The 16,297-nt window shown below is 46.1% G+C and overlaps 1 long non-coding RNA gene across 1 annotated transcript in view; it reads left to right on the forward strand.

The window, feature by feature from the left end:
• LOC115093315 overlaps nucleotides 1-4,710 on the forward strand; it is a 69,236-nt gene extending 64,526 nt beyond the window's left edge. Inside the window, exon 6 of the long non-coding RNA XR_003857285.1 lies at nucleotides 4,578-4,710. This is a non-coding gene — a long non-coding RNA (uncharacterized LOC115093315). The remainder of the gene's footprint in view (nucleotides 1-4,577) is intronic.
• Nucleotides 4,711-16,297: the final 11,587 nt, after the last annotated feature.

The following is a 16,297-nucleotide window of genomic DNA, read 5'->3' on the forward strand; positions in this document are numbered from 1 at the left end:
CTGAGGTGATGGTTGGGGGGATGGGAAATGGAACTGGAAACTAACGAACACCAACAGAAAATGAAACAAAGTGTTCACACTTCCCAGGTCAGTAAAGGTCACTTAGGAATGAATATGTATGTATGTATTCCTATTGGCTGGCTGTGCTCTTATCTATTGATGTTACCAATATGGTTGGGGGGATGTGAAATGGAAACAGTTGGAAGCTTGACAAAAAAAGTAATGTAATGATCAGCACTCACGTGACTAGAACTTGTTTGTTTATTATTTTGTTAGCAGGCACCTGAAATGCTAGTGCATGTTGAATTTGCCAATCACTGTGCATTTTAGAAAGGTGGTCCTGGCTGGAACTGTACACAGTTCAAATATATGTAATTGATTGTTGGTAAGTGTATTTTTTAAGTAGCCACACTGGCACCAGTATGTTTACTTTTCCTCCTACTTAACTCACTAGCTCAGCTTTGTAAGAAGGGCTTCTCTGCTTGTGTGTTGTTTTTGTTTGGTGTGAGGAGAGCAGAAACATCAGATCTTTATTCAATCTACTACAGTCATCTCTTACAGTGCCCTATCCCTATTAATACCAGGAGTGTTGTGATCTTCCTGCACACAGTGCCCTAACCCTGATACCAGTCTGAGACAGCTCCCTCCCTGCATTACTAGTGAGAGGCTGGCTTCACAGACAGGGGGGAGCTGCCTGACCCTCACTCCTGACTTCCCCCATGTCCCAGCTAGTGAATGGTGCGTGGGTGAGGGGGGGGGGGAGGATGGTGAAGTCTGAGACAGCTCCCTCCCTGCATTACTAGTGAGAGGCTGGCTTCACAGACAGGGGGGAGCTGCCTGACCCTCACTCCTGACTTCCCCCATGTCCCAGCTAGTGAATGGTGTGTGGGTGAGGGGGGGGGGAGGATGGTGAAGTCTGAGACAGCTCCCTCCCTGCATTACTAGTGAGAGGCTGGCTTCACAGACAGGGGGGAGCTGCCTGACCCTCACTCCTGACTGCCCCCATGTCCCAGCTAGTGAATGGTGTGTGGGTGAGGGGGGGGGGGAGGATGGTGAAGTCTGAGACAGCTCCCTCCCTGCATTACTAGTGAGAGGCTGGCTTCGCAGACAGGGGGGAGCTGCCTGACCCTCACTCCTGACTTCCCCCATGTCCCAGCTAGTGAATGGTGTGTGGGTGAGGGGGGGGGAGGATGGTGAAGTCTGAGACAGCTCCCTCCCCGCATTACTAGTGAGAGGCTGGCTTCACAGACAGGGGGGAGCTGCCTGTCCCTCACTCCTGACTTCCCCCATGTCCCAGCTAGTGAATGGTGTGTGGGTGAGGGGGGGGGGTGGATGGTGAAGTCTGAGACAGCTCCCTCCCTGCATTACTAGTGAGAGGCTGGCTTCACAGACAGGGGGGAGCTGCCTGACCCTCACTCCTGACTTCCCCCATGTCCCAGCTAGTGAATGGTGTGTGGGTGAGGGGGGGGGGGGAGGATGGTGAAGTCTGAGACAGCTCCCTCCCTGCATTACTAGTGAGAGGCTGGCTTCGCAGACAGGGGGGAGCTGCCTGACCCTCACTCCTGACTTCCCCCATGTCCCAGCTAGTGAATGGTGTGTGGGTGAGGGGGGGGGGGGAGGATGGTGAAGTCTGAGACAGCTCCCTCCCTGCATTACTAGTGAGAGGCTGGCTTCGCAGACAGGGGGGAGCTGCCTGACCCTCACTCCTGACTTCCCCCATGTCCCAGCTAGTGAATGGTGTGTGGGTGAGGGGGGGGAGGATGGTGAAGTCTGAGACAGCTCCCTCCCCGCATTACTAGTGAGAGGCTGGCTTCACAGACAGGGGGGAGCTGCCTGTCCCTCACTCCTGACTTCCCCCATGTCCCAGCTAGTGAATGGTGTGTGGGTGAGGGGGGGGGGTGGATGGTGAAGTCTGAGACAGCTCCCTCCCTGCATTACTAGTGAGAGGCTGGCTTCACAGACAGGGGGGAGCTGCCTGACCCTCACTCCTGACTTCCCCCATGTCCCAGCTAGTGAATGGTGTGTGGGTGAGGGGGGGGGGGGAGGATGGTGAAGTCTGAGACAGCTCCCTCCCTGCATTACTAGTGAGAGGCTGGCTTCGCAGACAGGGGGGAGCTGCCTGACCCTCACTCCTGACTTCCCCCATGTCCCAGCTAGTGAATGGTGTGTGGGTGAGGGGGGGGGGAGGATGGTGAAGTCTGAGACAGCTCCCTCCCTGCATTACTAGTGAGAGGCTGGCTTCACAGACAGGGGGGAGCTGCCTGACCCTCACTCCTCCGGGGTATTGTGATCTTCCTGCACACAGTGCCCTATCCCTGATACCAGGGGTGTTGTGATCTTCCTGCATGCAGTGCCCTATCCCTATTAATACCAGGAGTGTTGTGATCATCCTGCATGCAGTGCCCTATCCCTATTAATACCAGGAGTGTTGTGATCTTCCTGCATGCAGTGCCCTATCCCTGATATCGGGATGTGTGCAAGAAGATCACAACACCCCCGGTATCAGGAATAGGGCACTGTGTGCAGGAAGATCACAACACCCCCAGTATCAGGAATAGGGCACTGTGTGCAGGAAGATCACAACACCCCTGGTATTAGGGATAGGGCACTGTGTGCAGGAAGATCACAACACTCCTGGTATTAATAGGGATAGGGCACTGTGTGCAGGAAGATCACAATACCCCTGGTATCAGGGTTAGGGCACAAGTTCTAGTCACATTGACTGATCACATTACTTGTTTTGTCAAGCTACCAACTGTTTCCATTTCCCATCCCCCATATACTGTCAGTAGGAAACTTGGTAACATGAATAAATAAGAGGGCAGCCAATAGGAATACATATTCATTCCTAAACTGACCTTAACTGACCTGAAAAGTGTCAAATTGTATCATTTTCAGTTAGTGCGCACTAACTCCCAGTTAGTGCGCACTAACTCCCGTTAGTGCGCACTAACTCGAGTTAGTGCGCACTAATCGGAAAAAACGATTTTTAACGATTTTTTAACTAAAAAATCATGCCTAAGACGATTTTCTTGCCCTGCCACACAATTTCTATCGTTAAGACGATATGGAAAACGATTCACATCCCTAATATACACCACGATTTTGATTCAGGTATCCGTTATGATCTCTTTCTTTTGGATATTTCCTCAGCTTTTGACACCCTGGATCACACTATCCTATTTCCTCATCTTTCTGAAGTGGGTATTTCTGGCTCTGTTTTTTGGGGGTTTTCTTCTTAAATTTCTGGTCACGCTCAGCAGATTAAATTTAATGGAACCTCTCAGCTTGGGTCCCGATTACCTCTGGGTGCCCCAAGGGTATGTGTCATTTGTCACATGCTTTAATGTCTACCTAACTCCTATCTGTGTTTCTTTCCACTGTATTCAACATGATCGGCTACTAGCCTCTATCTGTCTCTATCTATTCATTTCTGGATTTCTGCTAATTGTCTTTCTTTGAAACTTAAAAAAATATATATATAATTTCTGGGACACCATCTCCCTTTCACTATACCTGATTCTGTTCAGCCCTTGGGCAATACCATTTAGGTCTCCTCTATTCTTGGTGTCCTTTTTTACACAACTCTTTTTATGTCATCACAAATCAAATCAGTAGTTAAGAACTCCTTCTACAAGTTAAGGATGTGGAGACATTTGAAACCCATATTCCTATGTCACAATTTTCCATCAATTGAATATTGTAACTCTCCCTAGGCTGTTCTCCCTCAGAATTCTCTCTGCACACTACAAATAATTCAGAATACCACAGCATGTTTGCTCACTTACACACTTTTATGTCACCATATCACATCAGTTTAGAAAAACTTGCACTGGCTACCAATTTTGGCTTGCATCAAATATAAAATTGTCATCTCTATTCACAATCTATTCCGCAACTTTAAATCTCTCTGGATTAGTTCCATATTACAAATTCACATGCTGGCCAGAAAACTTAGATCCTCAAGTCAGTTCCTATTAGATATTCCCCCTCCCAAAGCTACATGAACAGTCCTTCTCCAGATATGGTCCCATCCTCTAGAATTCTCTTGCTTTCTCTGACTCATGCAGGATGAAACGTTACTTAAAAAGGAATTAAAAATTAATGTGTTTGTTGAAGCATTTCAATGATATCCTCTCCAGTCTTATTTTCATCATTTTACTGTCCTCTGGCTTAATTTTGTCTTGTAGATAATCATGTTTTATTCATTTTACTATAGCTTATATTAGTTTCTCTGCTCTGCAGGATTAATTTTGTCTCACTGAAATAATGTGTTGCTTTTATGATATTATGTGTGTTTGCCTTGTTTTGGTTGCTTGTTTCCTTTTATGAATGTTTTTATTTTTCCCACTCCAAAGTTTGGAGGGCAAAGTAATAAGTACTTCTAAATATATAAAAAGATAGATAGATAGAACTTTGGACAGAGATGAGATTTACAACATAGTATTTGTTCCATCATGTTCTGAAAGACTATTTGGTCCCATAAGTAAACATTCTAAGATAATGTGTGCTATACTTTGTTTAAGCACAAATGTTTATGAATTTTTTACTGATATAGATTTATCTTTCCTTTTCAGTGATATTTAATGCTGGCCGGAATCAAGCATTTAGATGATGGAACACCATCAGTGTGGAGTGATCTGCACCATAAGAACATAAGGGGGGAGCCCGTGGAGAGAGTGAGAGTGGGAGGCACCAAATTCATACCTGCACCAGGTGAGAGAACCCCCCTGGAATATCTTTGTGGACGCCCTCAGAACAGCTCGGGAGGCCAGGCCAACCCATTGGGCGTGAGAGGAGGTTGCGCTGAGTGACGTTGGAGGAGAGCATCTGCCCAAATAAAATTGAGAGGCAGATGGTGCCCCACCGCCATTGGCATGCTGCGTGCTACGTAAGGGGCATGCGGCTTGGTCCGGCGAAGGCTTGAAGGCTGCCTCTCCTTCTGACTTGGACTAGGATCCCCCAACAAGATCTCATCTCTATTAATATTGGCAGTATACAGAAGTGTGAGTAGAAGAGTTCAACTTGTTTCTAATTGTTTTCCTTTTTCTGATTGTTGATTACAATGCCGCATACAAAGCGGAAAGGCAAGGTCAGGCAAGAAGCCTCGACCCATGCCAGACCAAGCCCAATACAAACAATGTTGACAAGCTTTTACTCAATGTCAGAGAATTTGACCCCAGAGAGTCCCGTTACAGTAGTTGAAGGAGAGCAAGCTTCACTACTGTTGGGAGATGTCAATCTCAGTCCCGAGGCCCCAACAACACTTGCACCACCGAAGAGTATTACAGCCACCACTGATCCTGGCTCTGCTGTTATACGGACGCCTTTTATTCAGTCGAGTTTGTTTGAGGAGGAACATGATGTGGGAGTATATCTCGATGAGGTTAGAGTTCAGGAACCTCTTCCCCCCGCAGATGGTGCCTTTAGTTGGCGAGCGTTGGATTGCAGCCGACGGAAGATCTGAATCACCTGGAGGAAGTGTGTCTACTCCCCCCTCAGGGAACAACATCAGGCAAGAACTATTTAATTTTCAATCCTTACCTTCTATGCCTATGGCAAAAAATGTGACTATGGAAATGTTGTGGCAAGCTATAAATTTGTTGCAAAATAATATAATGAAATTGAATACAAATATAAAAGAAGTGCAAAATGTTTTGTTAAATTTGAACCCTATGGTTACTAATTTTGAGGTGGCCTTGACAAAAGTAGAGGAGAATATAACCTCCATTAAGAATGTTCAGACTTCTATAATACAAGGGGAATCAATGTTATCAAAAAAAAGTTGAGATTTTAGAAAATTATGTTAGATATACAAATCTAAGAATTGTTAACTTTCCAAAGTGTAAGATGGTTTCGTCAAAAGAATAATTGAAAAACTATTTTCTTGAAATATTATTATTGTCACCTGAGAATCTCCCATTGATTATTAATGCGTACTTTATAAATGGGAGAAACCAAGGTATAATATCTGATCAAGTAGTACAGGAAACCTCATTAAATGTTACCGACGATAGAAACATCTTTTAGTTCCCAGGTTGAGAAGAGAGGAACTATTTTGGTAAAATTTGCCCTTTCTTCAGATAGGGACAAAGTGTTGTGGGAGTCTGAGTTTAGTGGACCCTTGGGCCGACCTGCTGGAGACTGGGAATAGATGGTCAATGTCTCTAATGAATAGCAGGCCGGGAGGCAGATGTTCAGGTGGGAGGTAGATGCTTTTCACCCTGGAAGCTGGTACTCCCCTGGGAGGAGCCCGTAGGGGCCCAACCGCTGGGACTTAGGTGGCTTCACCCTTGGAAGCTGAAGCCCCCCCGGGAGGAGCCCGTAGGGGCCCAGCCGCTGGGACTTAGGCGGGTTGTGGATCAGGACAGGTAACTGGAACCAGACTAGGACAGTAGCAATACTGTAACTGGGTTCAGGTCCTGGAACCAGGCAGGAACTATAGGAAGACTCGGGTACTGGAACCAGGCAGGAACTGTAGTAGGATGACTCGGGTACTGGAACCAGGCAGGAACTGTAGTAGGATGACTCGGGTACTGGAACCAGGCAGGATCTGTAGCAGGTAAACAGGAACCAGGCAGGAACTGTAGCAAGACTTGGTTACTGGAACCTGGCAGGGACTGTAGCAGGTAAACAGGAACCAGGCAGGTACTGTAGCAAGACTCGGGTACTGGAACCAGGCAGGAACTGTAGCAGGTAAACAGGAACCAGGCAGGAACTGTAGCAAGACTTGGTTACTGGAACCTGGCAGGGACTGTAGCAGGTAAACAGGAACCAGGCAGGTACTGTAGCAAGACTCGGGTACTGGAACCAGGCAGGAACTGTAGCAGGTAAACAGGAACCAAACAGGTACTGTAGCAGGCAGGCAGGAACCAAGCAGGTATTGTAGCAGGCAGGCAGGAACCGAGCAGGGACTGTAGCACGAATGGAGCGATGAAGCCAAGCAAGTCACTCCGGGGCACAGCGCAACAGGAAACCGGGAAGCTAACCCGTTGCAAGGTGAGGACTGGATGGCCGCGGCCGGCTTATCAAGGCCGCGGCGACTGACGTCAGGAACTGGGAGGAGTCACCACTGGTGGGAAACGGGCTAGAAAGATGCCCAAGTGGCATGCGCGCACGCCTAGGAGCAGGGCGTCCTCAGGCACCTTCGCGGCAGCGCAGCCCCAGTGGGGACGCCGCCCAACAGGCCGCAAGCCAGGGCTCCGGAGGCGGGAACAGGTCCGGGAACAAGGAGTTAAGGGCCTGACCGCGGTGCTCATGGCCAGGACCGCAACACAAAGTGTTAAAATTATTTATGTTAAAAAGAACCTCTCTATCTGGGACAAAAAAATTGGATCTATCCAGATGTTGCTAAAGAAACACAAGCAAGAAGAAAAAGATTTATAACATTAGCCAATTTAGCAAGAACATTTGGTATTCAAATTGTAATAAGATTTCCCTGTAAATGCGTTATGCGTATAGATGGAATAAGGGATGCATATTATGATCCAGAACATTTAGAAAGGCTCCTGGAAGAACGCAGGAACCAGACGGGAGGAGAGCGGTACCTAAACCCATGTATAGTTGGAAATAAATATTATATCTGCAGACTTCTGTAATAATAATTGGTATACATTTTTTTCTTTTTTAATTGCTCAAATGTGCTCCCAATTAGTTTGGTAATAAGGAAACTAAGTTTAATAAGAGGTTTTTGTTTTCTTGGGATATGTATATTTAAAATATTAATGAAGAACCTGTTTCCTATAAGAATATTCAATATAAAATTGAAATAATGTAATATTGAATTGTTATTTACTTGATTGTAAATTAAAATTCATAAATAAATAATAAAAAAAAGAACATAAGGCTTGCCTTACTGAGTCAGACAAAGGGTCCATCATGTCCTGTATCCTGTTTCCCACAGCGGCCAAGCTAGGTCATAAGTACCTGGCAGGAATCCAAAGGAGTAGATAGGAGTAGATAGATCCCAAGATCCCAAGAATATCCCAAGAATAAGCAGTAGATTTCTGCAACTCTACCTTAATAATTGTTAATGGACTTTTCTTCCAGGAACTTGTCCAAACCTTTTTTAAATGCAGCTATACTAATAGCTTTCACCATATCCTCTGGCAATGAATTCCAGAGATTAATTATTGAGTAAAAAATATTGTCTCTTATTAGTTTTAAATATGTTACCCAGTAACTTCACTGTGTGTCACCTAGCCTTCATACTTTTCGAAAGAGTAAACAACTGATTAACATTTACTTGTTCCATTCCACTCATTATTTTATAGACCTCTAACATAGTCTATCATAATCTCCCCTCAGCTGTCTCTTCTCCAAGCTGAAGAGACCTAACCTCTTTAGCCTTTCTTCATAGGGGAATTGATCCATCCCCTATATGATTTTGGTTGCCCTTTTCTAATTCTGCTATATCTTTCTTGAGATGTGATGACCAGAACTGAACACTATACTCAAGATGATGTCACACAGAGGAGTGATGCAGAGGCATTATGATAGTCTCTATTTTATTCTCCGTTCCTTTTCTAATAATCCCTAACATTCTATTTTCTTTCTTGGCTGCTGCTGAACACTGCGTAGAAGATTTCAACATAATTTCAATAATGACACCTATTTTCAATAATGGCATTTGAAGATTATATATATGATAGTGAAGTCCATTTACTGAGGAGCGTGGAACTTCATGACAATTTGATAAGTATTATATTTACAGAAGTTATATGGACATTAATATTTTTAGGTGAAAATAAAAATTCAAAATAGAAAGGGCTATGTAAAAGGATAGCGCAGGAATGAACAGTAAGTTATTTTAATTAATTATTGCTTGCCGATGATGTCTAAAGACCACTGCAGGCACAAGAAAACAGATACATCATTAAGCACTTTGGGGTAGATTTTCAAAGCAGCGCGCGGGTGTACATGTGCGGGCGTTACCCGGTGTGCACACATGTACGCCTGATTTTATAACTTGCGTGCGCAGGCGCGAGCAAGTTATAAAATCAGGGGTTGGTGCGCACAAGGGGGTGCACAATTTTGCACCTTGTGCGTGCTGAGCCGCGCTGCCTTCCCCAGTTCCCTCCCCCCTAACCTAACCTTCCCACCCCTTCCCCTAACCATTCCCCCACCTAAGCCTACTCTAACCCCCCTCAAAATTGTTATCAAACCTTTTGCACCTGCCTGGAGGCAGGAGCATGTGGCGTGCGCCGGCAACCTGCCGGCATGCGATCCTCTGACACAGTGGCAATGGCCGCTGTGTTAGAGGCATCTGGCCCAATCCCCGCCCACCCCCAGACCGTCCCGCCCCTGGACCATCCCTTTTTGCAAGCTTCGGGACTTACACGCATCCTGGGGCTTTACACGCATCGCCGGGCCTTTTTAAAACTAAGCCTGGTGCATGTAACCCCCCTACATAAGAACATAAGAACATCAAGTCCAGCATCCTGTATCCAACAGAGGCCAAACCAGGCCACAAGAACCTGGAAATTACCTAAACATTAAGAAGATCCCATGCTACTGATGCAATTAATAGCAGTGGCTATTCCCTAAGTAAAATTGATTAATAGCACTTAGTTTATTTTAAATTGTTACCGTACTATGATGGCACATGAGTAATTTGTAATCTATACCACCCATATTTCTCTTTATCGTGCCCTTCTGTAAACCGTTGTGATGGTTATTTAACTTAAAGATGGTATAGAAAAGTGTTTAAATAAATAATGGACTTCTCCTCCAAGAACTTATCCAAACCTTTTTTGAACCCAGCTACACTAACTGCACTAACCACATCCTCTGGCAACAAATTCCAGAGCTTAACTGTGCGCTGAGTGAAAAAGAATTTTCTCCGATTTAGTCTTAAAAGTGTTACTTGCTAACTTCATGGAATGCCCCCTAGTCCTTCTATTATTCGAAAGTATGAATAACTGATTCACATCTACTCGTTCAAGACCTCATGATCTTAAAGACCTCTATCATATCCCCCCTCAGGCGTCTCTTCTCCAAGCTGAACAGCCCTAACCTCTACAGCCTTTCCTTATAGGGGAGCTGTTCCATCCACTTTATCATTTTGGTTGCCCTTCTCTGTACCTTCTCCATTGGAACTATATCTTTTTTGAGATGTGGCAACCAATATTGTACACAGTATTCAAGGTGTGGTCTCACCATGGAGCGATATAGAGGCATTATGGCATTTTCCGTTTTATTAACAATTCCCTTCCTAATAATTCCTGACATTCTGTTTGCTTTTTTGACTGCTGCAGCACACTGAGCTGACAATTTTAAAGTATTATCCACTATGGATCTGAATCAGGCTTCGGACGATTGAAAATATCGTCGATATTTTCAAAATCGTCAGAAATCGGGGGCTCCCCCAAAACGATACGAAAACCCCACGATATTGATCGTGGGGGTTCCCTTATTTTGGGGGAAGGCGGGAAAAACCGGCACACAAAAATAACCCCTAAACCCTTTAAAACTAACCCCTTAGCTTCCCACACCCTCCCGACACCCCCAAAAACTTCCCACTCCCGGGAGCAATCTCCTGCTCCGGGCCGTCCTCCCGCTCCCAGTCCGTCAGCTGCCACTAATCAAAATGGCGCCGATGGCCCTTTGCCCTTACCATGTGACAGGGTATCCATGCCATTGGCCGGACCCTGTCACATGGTAGGAGCACTGGATGGCCGGCGGCATCTTGTGCTCCTACCATGTGACAGGGGCTGACCAATGGCACCGGTAGCCCCTGTGACATAGTAAGGGCAAAGGCTACCTAACCATCTACAGTTATCCATCAACTCTACGCTTAACCTTCAAATCCCATTTAAAAAACATACCTCCGTCAGACCGATTAGAGAGTCCTACAGAGATTCACTACAGGTTCCACCTTCCAAAACCTCTCAGCATATAATTCTGAGACAGGGCATTCTCCACGGCAGGACCCACTCTATGGAACTCCATCCCACCAGATCTGAGACAGGAACCCTGCCTTCCAACATTTAGGAAAAGACTTAAAACCTGGTTATTTATGAAAGCCTTTGCAGACGCCAACTGAAACTTTATTCACCTTTAAACAACTCTGATCACCCAACAGGGTAATCAACAACTTAGCCAATTCCATAACTTTACAATCTACTCTTAATTGGCAAGTTTTCTCTCTTTGTTAAATTACTATTGCCTCTTCACCAGTCCAAGTTGTATTTTGTCCCTGTTTTATTGTAACTGCTACTTCACTTTCAGCACCTGTTAATGTTCTTATTATATTCCTTTTGTCACAACTTGTTAATTGTATACCAGCATGATGCGATTCCCATCGCGAATGCCGGTATAGAAAAACTCAAAATAAATACATAAATAAATACAGGCGCCATTTTGATTACTGGCAGCCGATGGCCCGAGTGCAGGAGATCATTCACGGACCCCTGCTGGACCACCAGGGGCTTTTGGCAAGTCTTGGGGGACCCTCCTGACCCCCACAAGACTTGCCAAAAGTCCAGCGGGGGTCCGGGAGCGACTTCCTGCACTCGGACTGTCGGCTGCCAGTATTCAAAATGGCACCGATAGCCTTTGCCCTTACTATGTCACAGGGGCTACCGGTGCCATTGGTCAGCCTCTGTCACATGGTAGGAGCACAAGATGGCACCGGCCATCCAGTGCTCCTACCATGTGACAGGGTCCGGCTAATGGCCGGATACCCTCTCACATGGTAAGGGCAAAGGGCCATTGGCGCCATTTTGATTAGTGGCAGCCGATGTCCCGGAGCGGGAGATTGCTCCCGGGACCCCCACTGGACCACCAGGTACCTGTAAAACGTTTTTTGGGGGAGTCGGGAGGGTGGGGGAAGCTAAGGGGTTCGTTTTAAAGGGTCGGGGAGGGTTTTTTATTTATCGGCTCGGGCGCAGCCGATAAACAAAACCGCGATCGGGCCCGATGCAAAAAAACCCACATGTGAATTGGAACCGGAATCCGAACTGATTCCGGTTCCGATTCACATCTCTATTATCCACTATGATGCCTAGATCTTTTTCCTGGGTGGTTGTTCCTAATATGGAACCTAACATTATGTAACTACAGCAAGGATTATTTTTCCCTATATGCAACACCTTGCACTTGTCCACATTAAATTTCATCTGCCATTTGGATGCCCAATCTTCCAGTCTTGCAAGGTCCTCCTGTAGTGTATCACAATCTGCTTGTGATTTAACTACTTTGAATAATTTTGTATCATCTACAAATTTGATAACCTCACTCATCGTATTCCTTTCCAGATCATTTATATATATATTGAAAAGCACCGGTCCAAGTACAGATCCCTGCGGCAATCCACTGTTTACTCTTTTCCACTGAGAAAATTGACCATTTAATCCTACTCTCTATTTCATTTCTTTTAACCAGTTTGTAATCCACGAAAGGACATTGCCTCTTATCCCATGACTTTTTAGTTTTCTTAGTAGCTTCTCATGAGGGACTTTGTGAAATGCCTTCTGAAAATCCAAATACACTACAACTACCAGGTCACCTTTATCCACATATTTATTAACCCCTTCAAAAAAATGAAGCAGATTTGTTAGGCAAGACTTCCCTGGATTTACGCGTGTAGGGCTTTTAAGATCTGGCCCTTTATTTACCTAATAGCTCTTCTATAGTTACTCTACAATGTGCATGCTGCACCTTATTTTTGTTTTTCAGTTGTTTTTATAATGGAGTGCTATGCTTCCATTTTTAGCTGTATTATTCGACTAATTGTTTAAAAATATCAGTTTGGAAGCCCAGATAAAATATATTCTAGGCATTAAATAATGTTGAAGAAATACAATCAGCATGGTTAAATGATGAGTTGAAAGAGACCATTAATGGACTTTGCTTCCAGGAACCTGTGCAAACCCCTTTTAAATCAAGCTATGTGTGTTAGGAACATGGCCTTCAGGCCCTGTTAGAAGAGCAGAGGTGCAGTCCCATATCAAGGGAGGATGTGAGCCCTTGGACATATCGCAAAAGGTGAGCAGGTATGACCATGGGTGGAGCAGGAGCAAGGCTGGACTGAAAACAAGGTGAGGAATATCCGGAACAGGAACAAGTTAGGCTCCACCCTCCACTGGACCTACACGCACCAATGAGACCCAGCAACGCAATGCTGGTCGCAAGAGTAGCCCTCCGGCCACTCGATAGCCCTTCCGTACCTGCTGCTTGGGAACGATGAGTGCATGAGGCCAGATGGAGGCTGAGGGCAGGAACAAGAAGACTCAAATGAAGACTTGGATACTCAGAGGACTCAGACAAGGACTCAGGATACTCGGACTCAGACAAGTATTCAGGTTACTTAGAAGACTCGGACAAGGATTCAGGTTACTTGGTCTCAGGCAAGGATTCAGGACTCAGGTGAAAGTACTGGGTGAGAACTGCATCGCAGCCCACCCTACACAGCCACCCATGGCTGGTTGTGGACCACGCTGAATGCAAAGCAGACTCCAGATGAGGCAATGGACCTTTAAGCCAGGACATGATGAAGATTCAGTAGAGGTCTGTACCGGGCCATGCCCTACACAGCCACCTGTGGCTGGTCACGGACCACACTGACGCGGAGCAGGTTGTGGCAGAGTCTTAGGCATGGACAGATGCAGGCACAAGGGACTCAAAAGACCGGGACAATATTCAAGACTCGGGATACTCAGAATCAAGGCATTAAAAACAGGAGTCTTCTGGAGGCTTGCGCTGCAGATGAGAAGAAGGCCTTGTACCACGAGGCACCCTACACAGCCCCCATGGACTGGTCACGGTCCACAACAGTGGCAAACCAGGAGATGTGGACAGACAAGGGACCTGGGAACTGGACGAAGAGTTGAAGTTGAGATGTACGGAGTCAGGACAGGAACATTAGACATCAGGAAAATGGAACATGGCACCTTAGGACATCTGGACACGGAACATCTGGATATCAGGACATCAGGAGAACTGGACATCTGGAACATCAGGAACATGGAACAAATGACTAGGGAGCTCCAATGAGGGACGAGACGAGGAACATCAGGATGACGAAGTTCAGGAACACGAAGAACATGGAATGAAGATCCATCAAGGCACAGGAAGACCACAGAGGACCTGGATCCAAAGAAGACCTCAGACGCTGTGAATACTGGATCCGAAGGCCCTGCCGAACAGAAGCAGGGCCCTTTTATAGGACTGAAGCAGGAAAGGATGACATCACTGCTGTGGTCCGCAGGGCTTTTCCCACCACTGGCCCTCTGGTGAAGCTGAAAGGCTGAAGACATCAGCAACATCCCTACCATGTGGAAGGCCTAACAGGAAGGGGCTCCCTGCTACAAGGAAGATGGACAGGCAGGCACCAGCTGAGATGTCTTTCCTGCCGCTCAAGGACCCCGGCAGCGTCTCGAGCCACGAAGGAAGAATGCATTGGGCTGGATGGTGGCGCTAGGACTGTGGAGGCACCGACAAGGCGGCAGGCTCTGTGCCATGCAAAGATGGCGGCGGAAGCCTGCCACCAGAGGTAAAGGATTGCCTGTGACTTTCTTGGTGAGGAACTGCAATGACAGAGATTCTTGTAGCTGAAGACATGGCGAAGAAGGTCAAAGATCCAGGCAAGAGATAGACAAACACTGGAAACATAAAACAAGCAAGATCCAGGATTTGTAGGACAGCAAGGCTTGCATCTCATGTTCTAGTAGTCAAGGTGGCAGGAATTGAAGACAAGGAGTCCAGATTGATCGGAAAGCACAGATGAATGGTAGCATCTTGGAGTAAGGACCTGTTCTTGATTCAATTTAGTCAGAACAAGAGTAGAAAGCAGACAAGCATCATCTTCACGGTGGTAACATTAGTGAAGGCAGATCAGGCATCAAGCTGGATTCTATAGATGAGAAGATGGATCTCCAGGAGAGTAAGTAGATGAACTTACAAGTGCCACTTGCTCTTGGATAGGCAGTGATACTAGGAGGACTTGGATGGAACCAGGAAGTCCATGAACTCAGAGGGTGGAAAGTTGGTCCTGGAGGCAATTTTACTTTTCAAATAAGATTGGTTCATAGCTGAAGAAGGCAAGTGCGAAGAAGCCCAAGGTTGCTGATTCCAGGCTTTACAAGGCCAGATGATGAGAGAAGTTTATTTAACTTGGTAAAGGAGAGAATTGCATCTTAGGAAAATCCATATGATAATACAGGCTCCCATAAGGTGGTGAAGTAGTTCCCAAGAGGAGCTTGGTAGTAAATAGATGTCGCTGTGGTACTTTATACAAGGTACTGATTTGTTGAAGGACATTTCCCAGATGAGAGCAAGGATAAAATATCTCTCAGGTTTGAGTCAAAGAGCCACTTAGGGTAGATGAAGCTTCAGGAGACAGGGCTCGAAGACAGCAAAGGATTCCAATGGTACCTAAAGCGAATTCCCACTGATGGATGGTTGAAATGCAGCAGATGTGAACATTCTTGCAGAGGCAACTCACTGGTGGAAGACACAGAGAAGCCGGCAAATACTTAGTTATCTTGTAGAGCCATTCGATAGCTTTCTGGGGTGATGGACTGAAGATAGCTTCCAGTAATACAAAGGATGGAAACCTCTGGAGAGGATGAACATAGGCATTTTCATAGACCCAAAAACAGCAGGGTAGAATCATCATGTGGTTCCCAAGGAAGACAGGGTCCCTCCAGGAGAATTAACAGCAAGGCAATGCAGGCATACCAGACAAACTGGAAGATGGTAGTTGCAGTCCTTTAGCCTGGCAGCAAGACAGTATAGAAGAGCGGATGGCAAGGAATCAGGATCTCCCAAATCATGATTCTAGTGGCTCAGAATGTTGCGTGAAGGATGCTGAAGGACAAATGGTGGCGAGTTCTGGATGCAGGGTAATTCACAATAATGATGATATGGGCTAGAATTCCATTTGCACAGAGCAAGAGCTGGATTGAGACTATAGATCTAATGCAACTCATCACACTGAGTTCAAGGTGGAGGAGATAACACAAGGTGACATCCAGAAGTGGAATCAGTTAAGCAGAGATGAAGTCTTGGCTGTGGATGGTCCCAAAGCAAGCAACAGGACTGAGCAAGCAGGGACTGAGTGGAAAGCGATGAGATGGAGCCAGGTCTAGGGTGCAGGCACCCCCCCTGCAGGTCATACAAACCCAAAGACACAGAGTTGTAGTGGAGTACACTCTGATTAGTGGTGTACTCCCTGCAACTTAAAGATACTTGGCGTTAGAGGTACTTGATACTGGATGTGGAACCTGGGCGCAGGCGCCTCCTGCAACTCATAGGAACCCAGGGAGATGAGACATCACAGTGGAAAGATTGGAGA

Source organism: Rhinatrema bivittatum, chromosome 6 (assembly GCF_901001135.1).
Source record: "Rhinatrema bivittatum chromosome 6, aRhiBiv1.1, whole genome shotgun sequence".
In the NCBI taxonomy this organism is placed as follows: Eukaryota; Metazoa; Chordata; class Amphibia; order Gymnophiona; family Rhinatrematidae; genus Rhinatrema; species Rhinatrema bivittatum.